The sequence below is a fragment of the Mus musculus genome, chromosome 7 (assembly GCF_000001635.26).
Source record: "Mus musculus strain C57BL/6J chromosome 7, GRCm38.p6 C57BL/6J".
NCBI classification, from domain to species: domain Eukaryota; kingdom Metazoa; phylum Chordata; class Mammalia; order Rodentia; family Muridae; genus Mus; species Mus musculus.
In genome coordinates this window covers 15,054,475-15,071,138 of record NC_000073.6, presented here as the reverse complement: position 1 = coordinate 15,071,138, position 16,664 = coordinate 15,054,475, and the positions used below count along the sequence as shown (strand labels likewise).

The window sequence follows — 16,664 nt, the reverse complement described above, 5'->3', positions numbered from 1 at the left end:
TCCTCCTCCTCAGCTTCTTCCAGCTTTCCCCTAATTCAACCTCAGGGGTCAACAGCTTTTGTCAATTTATGGGGTATAAATATCTTCATCTGACTCTTTCATCTGCTTGCTGGGTCTTTTTAGGAGGCAGACATGATAGGCATCCTTTTTTAACACACCATATTCTCAGTAATAGTGTCAGTCCTTGGTGCCTCCCCTTGAGCTGGATCCCAATTTGGGTCCTGTAACTGGATATCCTTTTCCTCAGGGTCTTCTCCATTTTTGCTTCTCCAGTTTTCTCAGACAAGAACAATTCTGTGTCAACTGTGGAATGGCAACACCTTCCCTCATTTGATGCCCTATCTTTCTGCTAGAGGTGGGCTCTACAAGTTCCCCACTGTGGGGCATTTCATCTAAAGTCCCTCAATTTGAGTCCTAAGAGTTTCTCACCTCCCAGGTCTCTGCTATTCTGGAGTGTTCCCCTAAGTCCTACCTACCAAGCTTGCCTCTTTCCATTCTTTTGCTGGTCCTCAGGTTTTTAGTCCTGTTCCCACAACCCAATACCTGATCATGTTCCCCTCTTCCCCTCTCTGTCCCCTTTCCAACAAAGGTCCACCCTCCCCCCCTCCTGTGAATGTTTCTCCTCCCTCCCAAGTGGAATTGAGTCATCCTCACTTTGGCCCTTTGGCTTGTTAAAGTTTTTGAGTTTTGTGGATTGTATTCTAGGCATTCTCTACTTTTTTTTGGTTAATATCCACATATTAGTGATTACGTACCATGCATATCCTGTTGGATCTGAATTATGGCATTCTGGATGATATTTTTTAATTCCTTCCTTTTTGTTTTGCCTGCAAAACTGAGGATGTGCTTGTTCTTAATAGCTTAGTAGTATTTTATTGTGTAAATAAACCACATTTTCTGTATCCTTTCTTCTATTGTGGGGCATCTGGGTTGTTTCTAACATCTGACTATCACAAATAAGGTTTTCATGAAAATAGTGGAGCATGTGTCCGGGTGCCATGGTGGGGCATCTTTTAAGTATATGTACAAGATTGGAATAGCTGGATCTTCAAGTAGATCTATTTCCAATTTTCTGAGGAATCTCCAGATTGATTTACAGAATGGTTGTACCAGTTTGCAATCTCAGCAGCAATTTAAGTGTGTTCCTCTCCACATCCTCTGCATCATGTGCTGTCACCTGAGTTTTTGACCTTACCCACTCTGATTGTGTAAGGTGGAATCTCAGGGTCATTTTGATTTGCAATTCCCTGATCACTAAGAATTTGAACATTTCTTTAAGTGTTTCTCAGTCATTTCAGATTCCTCTGTTGTGAATTCTCGGTTTAGTTCTATACCTCATTTTTGATTGGGTTGTTCAGTGTTTCTGGTGGTTAACTTCTTGAGTTCATTTTTATTTTGGATATTAGACATTTATTGGATGTGGTGTTAGTGAAGTTTTTCCCCCAATTTGTAGGTTGCCAATTTGTCCTATTGACTCTGTCCTTCGACTTTCAGAAGATTTCCAGTTTCAAGAGGTCCCATTTACCAATTCTTGATCTTAGAGCCTGAGCCATTGGAGTTCTGTGTAGGAATTTTTCTCCTGTGCCAATGAGTTCAAGGCTTTCTCACTTTCTTTTCAATTAGATACAGTGTGTTTGGTTTTATGTGGAGGTGCTTTACCTACTTGGACTTCAGGTTTGTGCATGGTGACAAATATGTATCTATTTTCCTTTTCCACATACAGACTGCCAGTTACTCCAGGATCATTAATTGAAGTTGCTTTCATTTTTCTCCTTGTACTTTTTTGGGTTCTTTGTTAAAGATGAAGTGTCCATAAGTGTGTGGTTTCATTTTTGGGGCTTCACTTCTATTCCATTGATCAACATGTATGGCTCTGTCCCAATACCATGCAGTTTTTATCACTATTGCTCGGTAGTATAGCTTGAGGTCAGGGATGATGATTCCCCCAGTAGTTCTTTTATTTTTAAGAATTGTTTTCACTATTCTTAGGTTTGGTTTTTTTTTTCTTTTCCAAATGAATTTGAGAATTTCCCTGTCCATTTGTTTGAAGAATAGTGTTGGGATTTTGATGGTATTGAATTGAATCTATAGAATGCCTTTGGTAGGATAGCCCTTTTTACTCTGTTAATTCTTACAATCCCTGAGCATGGGATATTTCTCCATTTTCTGAGATCTTCTTTGATTTTTTTCTTGAGAGACTTGAAATTATTGTCATACAAATCTTTTAGATGTTTGGTTACTTACTCCAAGATAGTTTATATTATTTGTGTCTAATGTGAAGAGTGTTGATTCCCTAATTTCTTTCTCAGCCTGTTTATCATCAGCATAAAGGAAGGCTTATGATTTATTCCAATTAATTTCTTATCCAGTCACTTTAACTAAGTTTATCAGCTGTAGAAGTTCTCTGGTAATATTTTTGTGATCATTCATGTATACTGTCACACCTTCTGCAAAGAGTGATACCTTTAATTCCTCTTTTCCAATTTTGTATCCTCTTTATCCATTTTGGTTGTCTTATTGTTCTAGCTAGAACTTTGAATACTCTATTGAATACATATTTAGAGGGTGTGCATCATTTTTTGTTCCTGATTTTATTGGAATCACTTTCAAGTATCTCTCCATTTGATTTGATATTGGTTGTTGATTTGCAGTAAATTGCTTATATTATATTTAGGAATGGGTCTTGAATTCCTGATCTGTCCAATAATTTTAATATGAAGTGTGTTGTATTTTGTCAAATTCTTTTTGGGTATCTAAAGAGCTTATCATGTGTTTTTTTTTCTTTGAGTTTGTTTAAATAGTAGTATACATTAATGGATTTTCACATATTGAACCAACCTTACATCCCAGGGCTGAAGCCTACTTGTTCATGGTGAGTGATGGTTTTGATGTGTTCTTGGATTGAGTTTACTAGAATTTTATTGAGTAATTTTGCACAGAAATTCAGAAGCAAAATTGGTCTGAATGAAGTTCTTTTTTTTTTTTTAAATGTGTCTTTGTGTGGTTTATGTATCAGAGTAATCAGCTTCCTAGAATGAGTACTGTAGTGTTCCTTCTATTTCATTTTATGGAATACTTTGAGGAATATTGTTAAGTTTTTTTTTTTCACCTACATATCTACTGAAGCATGGTCATATTCGTCATGAACTGCCCCTTGAATATAACAGGGTGGTGTCACTCCATCATCCTGGCAAGAAATTGTCAACTGTGGAGAGATACACTTCAGTATCCCACCACATTTAAGAGATTTTTTTCCTGTTGACTTCCTACCTAGTTTGTTAGTTTTTAGGGATGGATTGTGTTGGCATGTAGTTATTGATTGTCAGAGAATATTTCCCTGTCATTCTCTCTCAACTGTAAGGATGGAGATACCGATATCACAGCAATAATATCCTTGCTGCTCTTCATAGTCAATGAGAGCATATATCATTGGCATCCACATGGATCCTTGAGAAAACACAGAACAGGAACATGGCCCCCCAGCAGGAGGAGAATGATGGAACCAGGCAAGGCTCACAGAGCCAGGCAGGACCATTGACATGGACTTAGGTGAAAGTACAGGCCACTCACATCAATATGGTCTTCCAGTAACAGCAGGCGTGCTGACCACAGCATGGCTTAAGAATACAGCATAAAATACTTATTTTTATTGTATACGGCACTTCTTCTTGGAGACCAGCATGGCCTAAACATTCTGTCTTTCTTCTTTCTTTTACTGAGTATGGCGATTCCTAGTGTGTACTAACACACTAGTTTTACTCTCACCTATAGTCAATTAATAAGTTGAAGTAATCTTCTATTGTGTACTTTATACTTTATCCTTAAATCAATAATGTGATTTCTTATGTGATTTTGTTGTTGTTGTTTCTTTGGAGACAGGGTTTCTTTGTGTATCTCTGGCTGTTCTGGAACTCACTTTGTAGACCAGGCTGGCCTCGAACTCAGAAATCTGCCTGCCTCTGCCTCCTGAAGGCGGTGATTAAAGGTGTGTGCCACCACACCTGGCTTTTTTTTAAACACAATAATACACGTCTCTCATACTTTACACTGTGTCACAACATCAAGAAAATTAAAATCTTGGGTACCAGTTCAGAGAAACCAGTTCAGTTCCCAATATTTCTGTTCTTTGTCTCTCCACTTTCAGAACATCCAGTGCAGCCTCTTCGACACTCTTCTAGCCTTATGTGTTCATACATTCACAAATACACATTCTGCTTTGATACACTCAGTTGAGAAGAGAGAATGCAGAAGAAGACATTTGTACAGTACAAAGAGTGGAGAAAGTTGGTTGTGTTTTACTACACCTTTAATCTCAGCATTCAGGAGACAAAGGCAGGATCTGGGTGTGAGAGGATAAGGGGAGGGCAAAAGTGAATCATGATCTGGTATAGGCAATGTTTTGGGGAAGAGAGGAGAAAAGCCCTGAGGGCCAGCAGAATGAATGGAAATATGCAAACTCTGAAGGTGGGAGGTGGGGGACCTTGTAGAAAGTACAAAAGGCCTTGGAGGTGAGAGACTGTCAGGACTCAAAATCTTAGTTAAAATCCTCACCAGTGGAGAGAGGCAAGTCATGAAGTCCACCTCCAGGAGAATGACAGGTCATGCAGTGGAGGGATGGTATTGCTATCCCACAGTAAAAAACTCTCACCCAGAATTGTTTCTGTCTAACAAACAAACAAACAAACAAACAAAAATAAAAATAAAAAACAAAAAAACTGCAGGGACAAAAATGGAGAACGGACCGAGTAAGTGGAGTTCCAGTGACTGGCCCATCTTGGGATCCATGTCAAGAGGAGGCTCCAAGGCCTGACACTATTATTGATGTTATTGAGTGCTTATAGACAGCAGCCTAGACTGGCTGTCTTCTGAGTGGCCCATAAGCAGTTGACTGAGACTGATGTAGGTACTTACACCCAGGGATTGGACAGATTCCATGAAACCCTGTGGCTAAATTAGGTATATGTTCAATAATCAGATGAGGAGGCCAACCCATAGGATGAGAAGCAGTCTCACCTAACCCAGTCCCCTGAGTTCTCTCAGACACTGAACCACCAATCAGGGAGCATACATGAGTAGGCCCGATGCCACTGACACTTAAACAGCAGAGGACCTCGTAGTCTAGCCTCAGTGGGAGAAGAGAAACCTAACTCAGGAAAGACCCAGGGTGTGGGGAGGCCTAGTTTGGAGAGCATCCTCTTGGTGTTGGGGGATGAGGAATGAGGTGAAAAATTGCAGGAGGGGAGACTGGGAAGAAAGCAGTGTTTTGACTGTGAAATAATAGAAGTAATGAAATATAAAATAAAAAGAAATAAAGGATTACAAAGGAAAAAAAAAGGCGTGGGCTTTAGCACCAGAGGAGCATCAAAGGGTGTGTGAGAATTATGGAGTTGAATATTGCAACTAGGCAGAGCCAACGTGTGGGAGGAACATTGGATTCCAATTTTGGAGAGATATATAAGGGCAGGTCTTCTGAGTAGAATTAAAACAGCCAGAGTATTTAGCAAGTTACAGCAACCGTCTGGATTCCTGGTGAGTTGGTGGGCTGAATGAAATATTTAAGGTTGCTGTGTGAAGGGGATATCATGGTGGAGCCTTGGTAACTTTTTGTAGTTTGTATGGGTTTTTGTTTGGTGAAGTCTAAAAGTTGCCCTGTGCATAGGCAGAAGATATTTAAAATTAATAGATTTTTCAAGTCTATCCCGTGCATATGAACACTAAGGACCATCAAAATGCCTGGATTGGACAATCTATGAATGAACTTTTAAGAGACCTCTAGGTGCTCTATTCTTCATTTTAGGCAGAGGTCTAAGTCCTGGATTTTATAGAGAGCCCGGCATCAGCCGATGGAGAGGCCTGCTTCTAGGACGAAGGGACTGTAGGCATTCTCCAATTCATTTTCCTTTAAACATATATGCAGGACTAGAAAAAACTCACAATGGGATATTGAGAGACCTTGAGACCAATGGAAGCTCCAGATTGGCTAGATCAGGTATAGTGGTGGTATCCTGGCTCAAAAGTTTAACACTCAGGATGGTTTTTGGCTGAGCAGGCCCTTCTTCACCTAGAACGTGTAACCATATTGGTTTGTGGACCACACCTTTAATCCCAGGATTTAGGAACCAATGGCATGTGGATTTTTGTGATCAAGAGGCCTCACTTGTCTGTATAGTGAGATCCAGGAAGTCAGGGACTTGTATATGGACCTTGCTCCAGTCTTAAAAAAAGAAAGTTTAGAGAAATTAAGAGGTGACTGCAGTGAGCAGGAATGTGCATGTCCTCTGAGCAGCAGCATGTGAAGAGACCCATTTCTTGAAATGGTGACTAGAGAGTAAGGACAAAGTTTTTCTGGATGGAGCCCAAGAGCAGAGTAAATCCCAAAGATTGGGACAGTTGTTTGTTACACACCTTTAATCCTAGCCCTGTGTGGGAAGGAATAGTCAGGTGAGTCCCTATGAGTCCTAGATCAGACTTGTCCTCAGTTTGACTTACACACAGCACAGTTCATACAGAGAAACTCTGTCTCAGAAGAAAAGAAGAAAAGAGAAAAAAAGAAAGAAAAGCAAACAAAAATTTTCTTTCACCTGTTCAGGTTTTCATTAGGTGTTAAAGTGTGGCTACAGACTGGGTGTGGCCACGAGGAGTTAATGTCTGCTGGCTGTGAGAGCATGCAAAGTGGAGCTTGTGGGAGGGTCCTGCATAGGGAGATTCATTTCAGGCTATTTGACTTTATTGAAGTTCAATAACAGGGGGCATCTGGCTTAGGTGTAAGTGTCTTCTGATGTCCAGGGTAATTAAATCATCAATGCTCTTGGATGGATGAGTGTGGAATGGGATCTATTGGATTTTGCCTGTTCCATGGCCCTTTATTATTTGTTTTGAGACAGATTGTCCAGTAGAAAGGAGGAGAATCTAGGACTCTCTCTTCTGTTTTTTTTTACGTTTATGATAATATTCCTTTTTTAAAAAAATAAATTTTATTTAATCTTTTTTAACCTAGATTTTAGGCTAGATTTTATCCCACTTCTGGTCCAGCCACTGACTGTTCTGTATCCCATACCTCTTTTTCCTTCTCCAAAAGGATGTCCCCTATCCCCACCCCCTACCCTACAAGACCCTCCCACTCCCTGGGTCCTCCTGTCTCTTGAGGGTTAGGTGTGTCTTCCCTGACTGTGTCCAGACCCACAGTCTCCTGCTGAATATGTGTTGGAGGCCTCATATCGTCTGGTTATGTTGCCTTGTTGGTGGCCCTGTTTTTGAGAGATCTTTGGGGTTCAGGTTAGTTGAGACTGCTGGTCTTCCTATAGGGTTGTCCTCCTCCTCAGCTTCTTCCAGCTTTCCCCTTATTCAACCTCAGGGGTCAACAGCTTTTGTCAATTTGTGGGGTATAAATATCTTCATCTGACTCTTTCATCTGCTTGCTGGGTCTTTTTGGGAGGCAGACATGATAGGCATCCTTTTTGAACACACTATATTCTCAGTAATAGTGTCAGTCCTTTGTGCCTCTCCTTGAGCTGGATCCCAATTTGGGCCCTGTAACTGGGTCTCCTTTTCCTCAGGCTCTTCTCCATTTTTGCTTCTCCAGTTTTCTCAGACAAGAACAAGTCTGTGTCAACTGTGGAATGGCAACACTGTCCCTCATTTGATGCCCTATCTTTCTACTGGAGGTGGGCTCTACAAGTTCCCCATTGTAGGGTATTTCATCTAAAGTCCCTCCATTTGAGTCCTAAGAGTTTCTCACCTCCCAGGTCTCTGCTATTCTGGAGTGTCCCCCTAACTCCTACCTACCAAGCTTGCCTCTTTCCATTCTTTTGCTGGTGCTCAGTGTTTCAGTCCTGTTCCCCCAACCCAACACCTGATCATATTCCCCTCTTTCCTTCTCTGTCCCCTTTCCCAACAAGGTCCACACTTCCCCCCTCCTGTGAATGTTTCTTCTCCCTCCCAAGTGGAATTGAGTCATCCTCACTTTGGCCCTTTGGCTTGTTAAAGTTTTTGAGTTTTGTGGATTGTATTCTGGGCATTCTCTACATTTTTTTGGCTAATATCCACATATTAGTGATTACATACCATTCATACCCTGTTGGATCTGAATTATGGCGTTCTGGATGATATTTTTTAGTTCCTTTCTTTTTGTTTTGCCTGCAAAAGTCAGGATGTCCTTGTCCTTAATAGCTGAGTAGTATTTTATTGTGTAAATGGACTACAATTTCTGTATGCTTTCTTCTATTGTGGGACATCTGGGTTGTTTCTACCATCTGACTATCACAAATAAGGCTTTCATGAACATAGTGGAGCATGTATCCGTGTGTCGTGGTGGGGAATCTTTTAAGTATATGTACAAGATTGGTATAGCTGGATCTTCAGGTAGATCTATTTCCAATTTTCTCAGGAATCTCCAGATTGATTTACAGAATGGTTGTACCAGTTTGCAATCCCAGCAGCAATTGAAGAGTGTTCCTCTTCACATCCTCTGCAACATGTTCTGTCACCTGAGTTTTTGACCTTACCCACTCTGATTGTGTAAGTTGGAATCTCAGGGTCATTTTGATTTGCAATTCTCTGATCACTAAGAATTTGAACATTTCTTTAAGTATTTCTCAGTCATTCCAGATTCCTTTGTTGTGAATTCTCGGTTTAGTTCTATACCTCATTTTTGATTGGGTTGTTCAGTTTTTCTGGTGGTTAGATTCTTGAGTTCTTTTATATTTTGAGTTCTTTTATATTTTGGATATTAGCCGTCTATTGGATGTGGTGGTAGTGAAGTTTTTTCCCCCCAATTTGTAGGTTGCCGATTTGTCTTATTGACTCTGTCCTTCGACTTACAGAAGATTTCCAGTTTCAAGAGGTCCCATTTATCAATTCTTGATCTTAGAGCCTGAGCCATTGGAGTTCTGTGTAGGAAATTTTCTCCTGTGCCAATGAGTTCAAGACTTTCTCACTTTCTTTTCAATTAGATACAGTGTGTTTGGTTTTATGTGGAGGTGCTTGATCTACTTGGACTTGAGGTTTTTGCATGGTGACAAATATGTATCTATTTTCCTTTTTCCACATTCAGACTGCCAGTTACTCCAGGATCATTTATTGAAGTTGCTTTCATTTTTCTCCTTGTACATTTTTGGGTTCTTTGTTGAAGATTAAGTGTCCATAAGTGTGTGGTTCCATTTCTGGGGCTTCACTTCTATTCCATTGATCAACATATATGGCTCTGTACCAATACCATGCAGTTTTTATCACTATTGCTCTGTATTATAGCTTGAGGTCAGGGATGATGATTCCCCCAGAAGTTCTTTTATTTTTAAGAACTATTTTCACTATTCTTAGGTTTTTTTTTCCTTTTCCAAATGAATTTGAGAATTTCCCTGTCCATGTGTTTCAAGAATTGGGTTGGGATTTTTTTTTTTTAAGATTTATTTATTATCATATGTAAATACACTGTAGCTTTCTTCGGACACTCCAGAAGAGGGAGTCAGATCTTGTTACAGATGGTTGTGAGCCACCATGTGGTTGCTGGGATTTGAACTCTGGATCTTCGGAAGAACACTGGAGTGCTCTTACCCACTAAGCCATCTTAGCAGCCCTGGGTTGGGATTTTGAGGGGGATTTTTTCTTTTTCTTTTTTTTCCTTTTCTTTCTTTCTGTCTTTCTTTCTTTCTTTCTTTTCTTTCTTTTTTTTTTTTTTTTTTTTTTTTTTTTTTGAGTCAGGGTTTCTCTGTGTCGCTCTGGCCGTCCTGGAACACAGTTTGTAGACCAGGCTGGCCTTCAACTCAGAAATCTGCCTGCCACTGCCTCCCAAGTGTTGGGATTAATGGCGTGGCCTGCCACCATTGGCTCCATCATTTTCATTGAATTCTTTGAAGTCTGTAACTTCTTCCTTCCTTCATGCCTGCCTTCTCTTTCCTTCCTTCCTTCCTTCCTTCCTTCCTTCCTTCCTTCCTTCCTTCCTTCCTTCCTGCCTGCCTGCCTGCCTGCCTGCCTGCCTGCCTGCCTTCCTGCCTGCCTGTCTTCCTTCCTGCCTGCCTGCCTGCTTGCCTTCCTGCCTTCCTGCCTTCCTGCCGTCCTGCCTTCCTGCCTTCCTGCCTGCCTGCCTGCCTGCCTGCCTGCCTTCCTGCTTTCCTTCCTGCCTGCCTGCCTCTCTGCCTTCCTGCCTTCTTGCCTGCCTGTTTCCTGCCTTCCTGCCTTCTTGCCTGCCTTCCTGCCTGCCTGCCTGCCTGCCTGCCTTCCTGCCTTCCTGCCTTCCTGACTTCCTGACTTCCTGCCTTCCTCCCTTCCTGCCTTCCTGCTTTCCTCTCTCCCTCTCTCTCCTTTTCTCTTCCTTTCTTTTTTCTTTCTCCCCTGACTTTATAATCACTGAGTAGAAACTTGTTCAGTTTCCATGTATATGTGGGATTTCTGCTGTTTATGTTGTTATCGAAGAACATCTTTTGGTTGATGATATGATAGGATACATAGAATTATTTCAATCTTTTTGTATTGGTTGAAACTTGTTTTGTGACCAAGTATGTGGTCAGTTTTGGAGAAGGTACCATCAGGTGCTGAGAAGAATGTGTATTCTTTTGTTTTAGGATGAAATGTGCTATAGAAATCTGTCAAATTCATTTGGTTCATAACCTCTCTTAGTTTCACTGTGTCTGTTTAGTTTCTGTTTCAATGACTTATCCATTGGTGAAAGCGGGGTGTTGAAGTGTCCCACAATTATTGTGTGGGGTTCATTGTGTGTTTTGAGCTTTTGTAAAGTTTCTTTCTATCAATGAGGATGTGATTTCCTATGGGGCATAGATGTTCATATTGAGACTTTCACTTCGTGGATTTTTCCTTTGATGAATAGAAGTGTCCTTTCTCACCTTTCTTGATAATTTTGGTTGAAAGTCTATTTCATTGGCTATTAGAATGGCAATGCCAACTTGTTTCTTGGGACTATTTGCTCGGAAGAACTTTTTCCAGCCTTTTCGTTTGAGGTAGTGACTGTATTTGTTATTGAGGTAGGATTCTTGAATGCAAGGAAATGTTGGATCTTGTTCACATATCCAGTCTGTTAGCTTTATGTTCTTTTATAGGTGAGTTTAGTTCATTAATATTGAGAGATATTAAAGACAGATGATTGGTAGTTCCTGTTATGTTTGGTTTTTGTAGCTGGCATTATGTGCATCTGGTTCTCTCCTTTTGGCTTTTTAAAAAGACAATTATTATCTTGTATTTTTCCCTTTGGTGTATGTACCCTCCTTGTGCTGGAGTTTTCCTTCTAGAATCCTCTGTAGGGCTCGATTGGTAGATAGATATTGTCTGAATTTTGTTTTGTCTTAGTGTATTTTGGTTTATCATGTATGCTGATTGAGAGTTTTGCTGGATATGGTAGCCTGGGCTGGTATTTCTGTTTTCTTAGAGTGTACATGACCTCTGTCCAGGCTCTTCTGGCTTTTAGTGTTTCTGTTGAGAATTCTGGTGTAATTCTGATAGGTCTACCTTTGTATGCTACTTGGCTCTTTTTTTTGTGAGTAGAGGAATTTCATTTGTGGTCTCATCTGTTTGTTTTTTTTTCCTCATTTCTTGTATGCTTATGGGCATCTCTTTATTTAGTTTAGGGAAGTTTTCTTCTATAAGTTTGTTGAGGATGTTTGGTGGCTCTTGGAGTTGGGATTCTTCAGTCTCTTCTCTACCTATTATTCCTAGGTTTTGTCTTTTCATTGTGTCCTGGGTTTCCTGGATGTTTTGGGTTAGGATATTTTCATGTTTTGAATTTTCATTGACAGTTGTGTCTCAATCTCTTCTATGGTATCTTTTACACCTGAATTTCTCTCTTCTATCTCTTGTATTCTGTTGCTTATGCTTACATCTGTAATTCTTGACCTCTTTCCTAGGTTTTTCATTTCCAGGGTTGCCTCAATTTGTGTTTTCATTATTGTCTGTACTTCCACTTTTAGGTCTTGGACTGCTTTAAACAATTCTTTCTGTTGGCTTGTGTTTTCCTGTATATCTCATGTGATTTATTGTTTCTTCTTTAAGTACTTCTACCTGTTTACCTGTGCTTTCCTGTATTTCTTTCAGTGAGTAATTTATATCCTCCTTAATATAATCTATTATCTTCATGAGATAGGATTTTAGGACAGAGTACTGATTTTCAGATGTGTTGGCATATCCAGGGCTTGCTCTTATGGGAGAACTGGGTTCTTTCTGATGATGCCAATGTAGACTGGATTCTGTTTCATATTACCTTGTACTTGTCTCTTGACATATGGTTATTCCTAGTGTTTTCTGGCCTGGTTGCCTCTGTCTGGATGGAGTCTGCCTCTTTTGTCCCTGGAATGCTTCAGGTCACCTGGTAGGCCAGTGGCCTTGACTGCAGCAAATGTCCTGTGGTGCCTTCTGACTGTGGGGTCTTCAGAGGGACATGCACAGCAGTGACTTGTTTCCCTGGCTGCAGTTGTCTTTTTGGATGCCTTTGAACTGTGGGATTTTCAGAGGTACAGAGAAGCTTCTGATAAGTTGCCCTGGCTGCAGCAGATCTACTGGGAGGCCTTCAGACTGTTGGTTCTTCACAGGATTAGTCAAGGTGTTGCCCTGCCTGTAGTTGTTCTTTCTCCAGGGTGGCCTAAGTACTGTGAGTTCTGTTTCCCTGTGTGCAGCAGAACTTTAGGGAGGCTTTCAGACAGTTGGTACAGTTACTGAAGATCCCCTGGGAAGTCTTCAGACTTTGGTGTCAGTTGTCCAGTTGCCTTGTTTGTAGAAGAATTCCTGGCATGTGATTAGTCTGTTGGTGTCAGTTGCCAGGTGTGAGCACAATGCCTGGGATTACTACAGGCTGTGTTTGTTCAGGGGTGGGTTGCAGACAAGCTGGTTATCAGTTGTTTTGTGTGCAGTTGAACTTCTGAGATGTCTTTAGGCTGTGGTGTCTTCAGTAGAGCAGACAAGATGGTGAGCAGTTACCTTGCATGCACAGGAACTCTTGGGATGCCTTCAGGCTGTGTTTTTTCACGGAAGGGGCAGACTAGCTGGTGGTCTGCCTTAGTAGAAGTTGCCAGGCAGAAGGGCAGGATCTAGGACATTTAAACATAGGGGGAGAACATCCAATTGCCAGCCCATCTGGACTGAATATCTCTTATTAATACTGGTGCTAAATGCATATTTATTGTAATACTGAAAATACTTTTAAGATTGGGAAACAGAGGCAGTTGTTCAGAAAGAATGAGGGTCCTGATGGATTCCTGCTCTAAAATGTCCACAACAAATGCTGGATAGGTGTGATGGGTAAATGGGTGCTCTCTGGAGCTTTTCTATTGTGTTTCCTTTTACCAGGTTCTCCAGTACAGGGACATACTCCAATAAGTTCAGAACACACACACATGGCCGAAGGCCCCTCTTTGCATCCAAAACTCCAAGTGGCTTTGAATATACCCATAGAACTCACTTCCCAAATACCTCAAGACCCTGCAAGGAACTTAGCTTTTCAAATGTGTCAGAGTCCCCTAGTGACTCCAGGAAGTACAATGCAATCAAGTCTTTCGGTCCCTGAAAGGAACCTACTTCAGCAAGAGTCTCAAGGACCAACAAGACAATCAGGTATCCAAATGCAACCAGGTGCTTTAATGGGCCTTGGTTTACCAACTCTGAGAAGACTCTTGGGGCATCCAAGTCATTAGATACCTTCAAGACCCTCAGTGAATTCTTGTTTCCATGTTCCCATAGGTTGTATGCCACTGTCAGATAAATATGTTAACAAACAAACTGGCCCTATGTCTTCAAGAAAGTTTCGAAAAGAACACACGGTGTACTCCAAAGAACAGCAGGGCCTTCTGCAAAAACATTTCGATGAGTGCCAGTACCCAAACAAGAAGAAAATTATGGAGCTGGCACTATCAGTTGGTGTTACAAAGAGGGAGATCAAGGTTAGTTTCTCTCTTTTGCTCAGTCCAACAGCAACAATGTCCACTTTCTCATTAGGCACTTGTATTGTGTGCTTCTGAAAGGCTTAGGGGAGGGTGGACAAATATAGGTGGTGTAAATTGATGCATCCATTGCTGGGCCTCACATTCTCCTGTAACCAGGTACCAGTATCAAAGAACATTATTCCCATGTAGGGTCTCAGTGACCTAGATATTAGATATCCTACTAAAACATAGGGCATACTAGCTCAATATCCCCGTTTTTGTCTTTTTTTGTTTTTTGGGTTTTTTTGTTTTTTGTTTTTTGATGTCAGTTCATACACAGTCTACCTTACTACAATCTCCTAGGGATCTTGAGTCTATGCTTTCTGTTGCTGACTTGTGAAGTATTGTTATAGAAACTCTGATTCAAAAGTTTCACCTTGTGGTCCAGTTGGGGGCAAAGAGGTATTCTATTGATGTTTACTTTGTTTTTCAGATCTGGTTCAAGAACAACCGAGCTAAGTACAGGCAGATGAAGCTCCAGAATATTAAACAAGCACTGCCAGAGACAAATGAAAGCTCTAAAGCGGTTTCTGAGTCAACCCATTTTCCTGGTTCCATACCTGTTGTTGCCTCGGACAATGGAGAGTCCATGTGTTCAGGCACACTTGGTGAGGATTCCATTCCCAAACTCAACTGCAGCCAGGAATCTTCCCTGCATTGTTTTCAGGCCTGTGATGGGGACATGTGTTGTCCGCAAGAATACCAAGAATACCAAGAATACCTGCTTGATGGCCATGCCCCTGTTACAGCTTGGAACTCTGGTCAATCAGCAGCAGTTGAATCTCAGACTGACTTAGCAGTAGCTGAAGGTCCAGTCGGCCTGGCATATGCCGCCCAAGCCCCAGAGGATGCTCACAATTCAGGTCCATGTGAAGATGAGCTCTGGCAAAGGATCCTTGAAGACTTGTACACATCAGATGACTGGCTTACTCTGAGAAACCTCTCCACTCCAGTTTACACCACTGAGGTCCTTGACCAGTCCAGGCCTTACAGCCATGAAGAAGTGTGTTATACACACCTTTAGTGTCAGTATTTGGAGAAAATTTTATTTTATTTTTTATTAGGTATTTATTTCATTTACATATCCAATGCTATCACAAAAGTCCCCCCTACCCTCCCCCCTTCCCCTCCCACTTCTTGGCCCTGACGTTCCCCTGTACTGAGGCAGATAAAGTTTGCACGACCAATGGGCCTCTCTTTCCACTGATGGCTGACTAGGCCATCTTCTGATACATATGCAGCTAGAGACACGAGCTCTGGGGCGTACTGGTTAGTTTCATATTGTTCCACCTATAGGGTTGCAGATCCCTTTAGCTCCTTGGTTACTTTCTCTAGCTCCTCCATTGGGGGCCCTGTGATCCATCCAATAGCTGACTGTGAGCATCCACTTCAGTGTTTGCTAGGCCCCGGCTTATCCTCACAAGAGACAGCTCTATCTGGGTCCTTTCAGCAATATCTTGCTATTGTATGCAATGGAGTCAGCGTTTGGAGGCTGATTATGGGATGGATCCCCGGATATGGCAGTCTCTAGATGGTCCATCTTTTCGTCTCAGCTCCAATATCGTAGAAGCTTCTTACCACTGTGTTTTACGTAGTGCGACTGTTTCAAAGTCAGTTTAGGTATTCATTCTTTATTGTTAGATTATATGTTCATTAAATAAAAGGAGGAAATAGTAACTGTAAAATTCTTTTAATTCATTGTTTTATTCATTTTTCCAGTCATTACTCCCTTGTCTCCCTGACCCACAGTTCCACATCCAACCCATGCTGTCAGACATTTTCCTCTAATATTTTTGCATGCAAAAGCATGAATGCATGTATGAAAGTGTCTTGGGACTTGGAATTAGAAAAGAGTGTAGTCTCTCCTGGAGTGAAACTGTAGACAGTGGCATTCTCACAAGTGTGTGCTTGGAAGTCAACTCTGATCATCTGCAAGATATAAATCATGTGGAGTAATCACTCTGAGAGCACATAATTCAGAGTCCATTGGTATAAAATGATACACTGTTTAGTATATATTTGGGGTGGCTGTGGATTCATGCAACATAGGGACCCACTATCAAGTCTAACTCCAGTTATATGAGTTCCTATGCCCTTTCCTTGCTTCAGAGGTCACTACATGCAACAGGAACCCTCATATACATGCAGAACATGCAATCATATAATAGAAAAGCAATAAATCTGATAAATAAATACTGTGAGCCATCCCCCCCACAGAACTATATCTCATTTCTTATGTGCAAAATAGTTTTGTTTATTTTCAGCACTAATAGCTATTATATGTGAATAGAGGTCAGAGGAAAATTGGCAGGGATTATTATTCTCTTTCATCCTTGTTAGTCTCAAGGCTGGAACACAAGTTCAGGCATTGTAGGAACATGCTTGTCCACAAGAGCCGAGACACCTACAGGGCCCTCCTGCACTTCTGCTTTTTACTTTGATACTGGGTCTCACTGACCTGCCAAGCCTGCCTCGATTTGCCTTCTGGCTTCCTCAGCCTGGAGTGGCTGGCCTTCCAGATCTTAACACCAACCTGATTTTTGAGGAATAACCCCATTATTTCTTTTTTAAAAATTTTCTTCCCTCTCCCTTTATTTATATATTCATTTACACTCCAGCTTTTATTCCCCCCAGCCCCCATCCACCCTCTGACTGTTTCACATCCCATAGCTCCTCCCCACCTCACAGTCTCCACAATGATGTCCCCACCACTCACCATGGATCCATCCAGACCTCTAAACTGCC

At 41.3% G+C, this 16,664-nt stretch overlaps 1 pseudogene; it reads left to right on the top strand.

Moving 5' to 3' along the window:
• On the top strand, positions 5,482-16,131 carry Obox3-ps4 (oocyte specific homeobox, pseudogene 4; annotated as a pseudogene).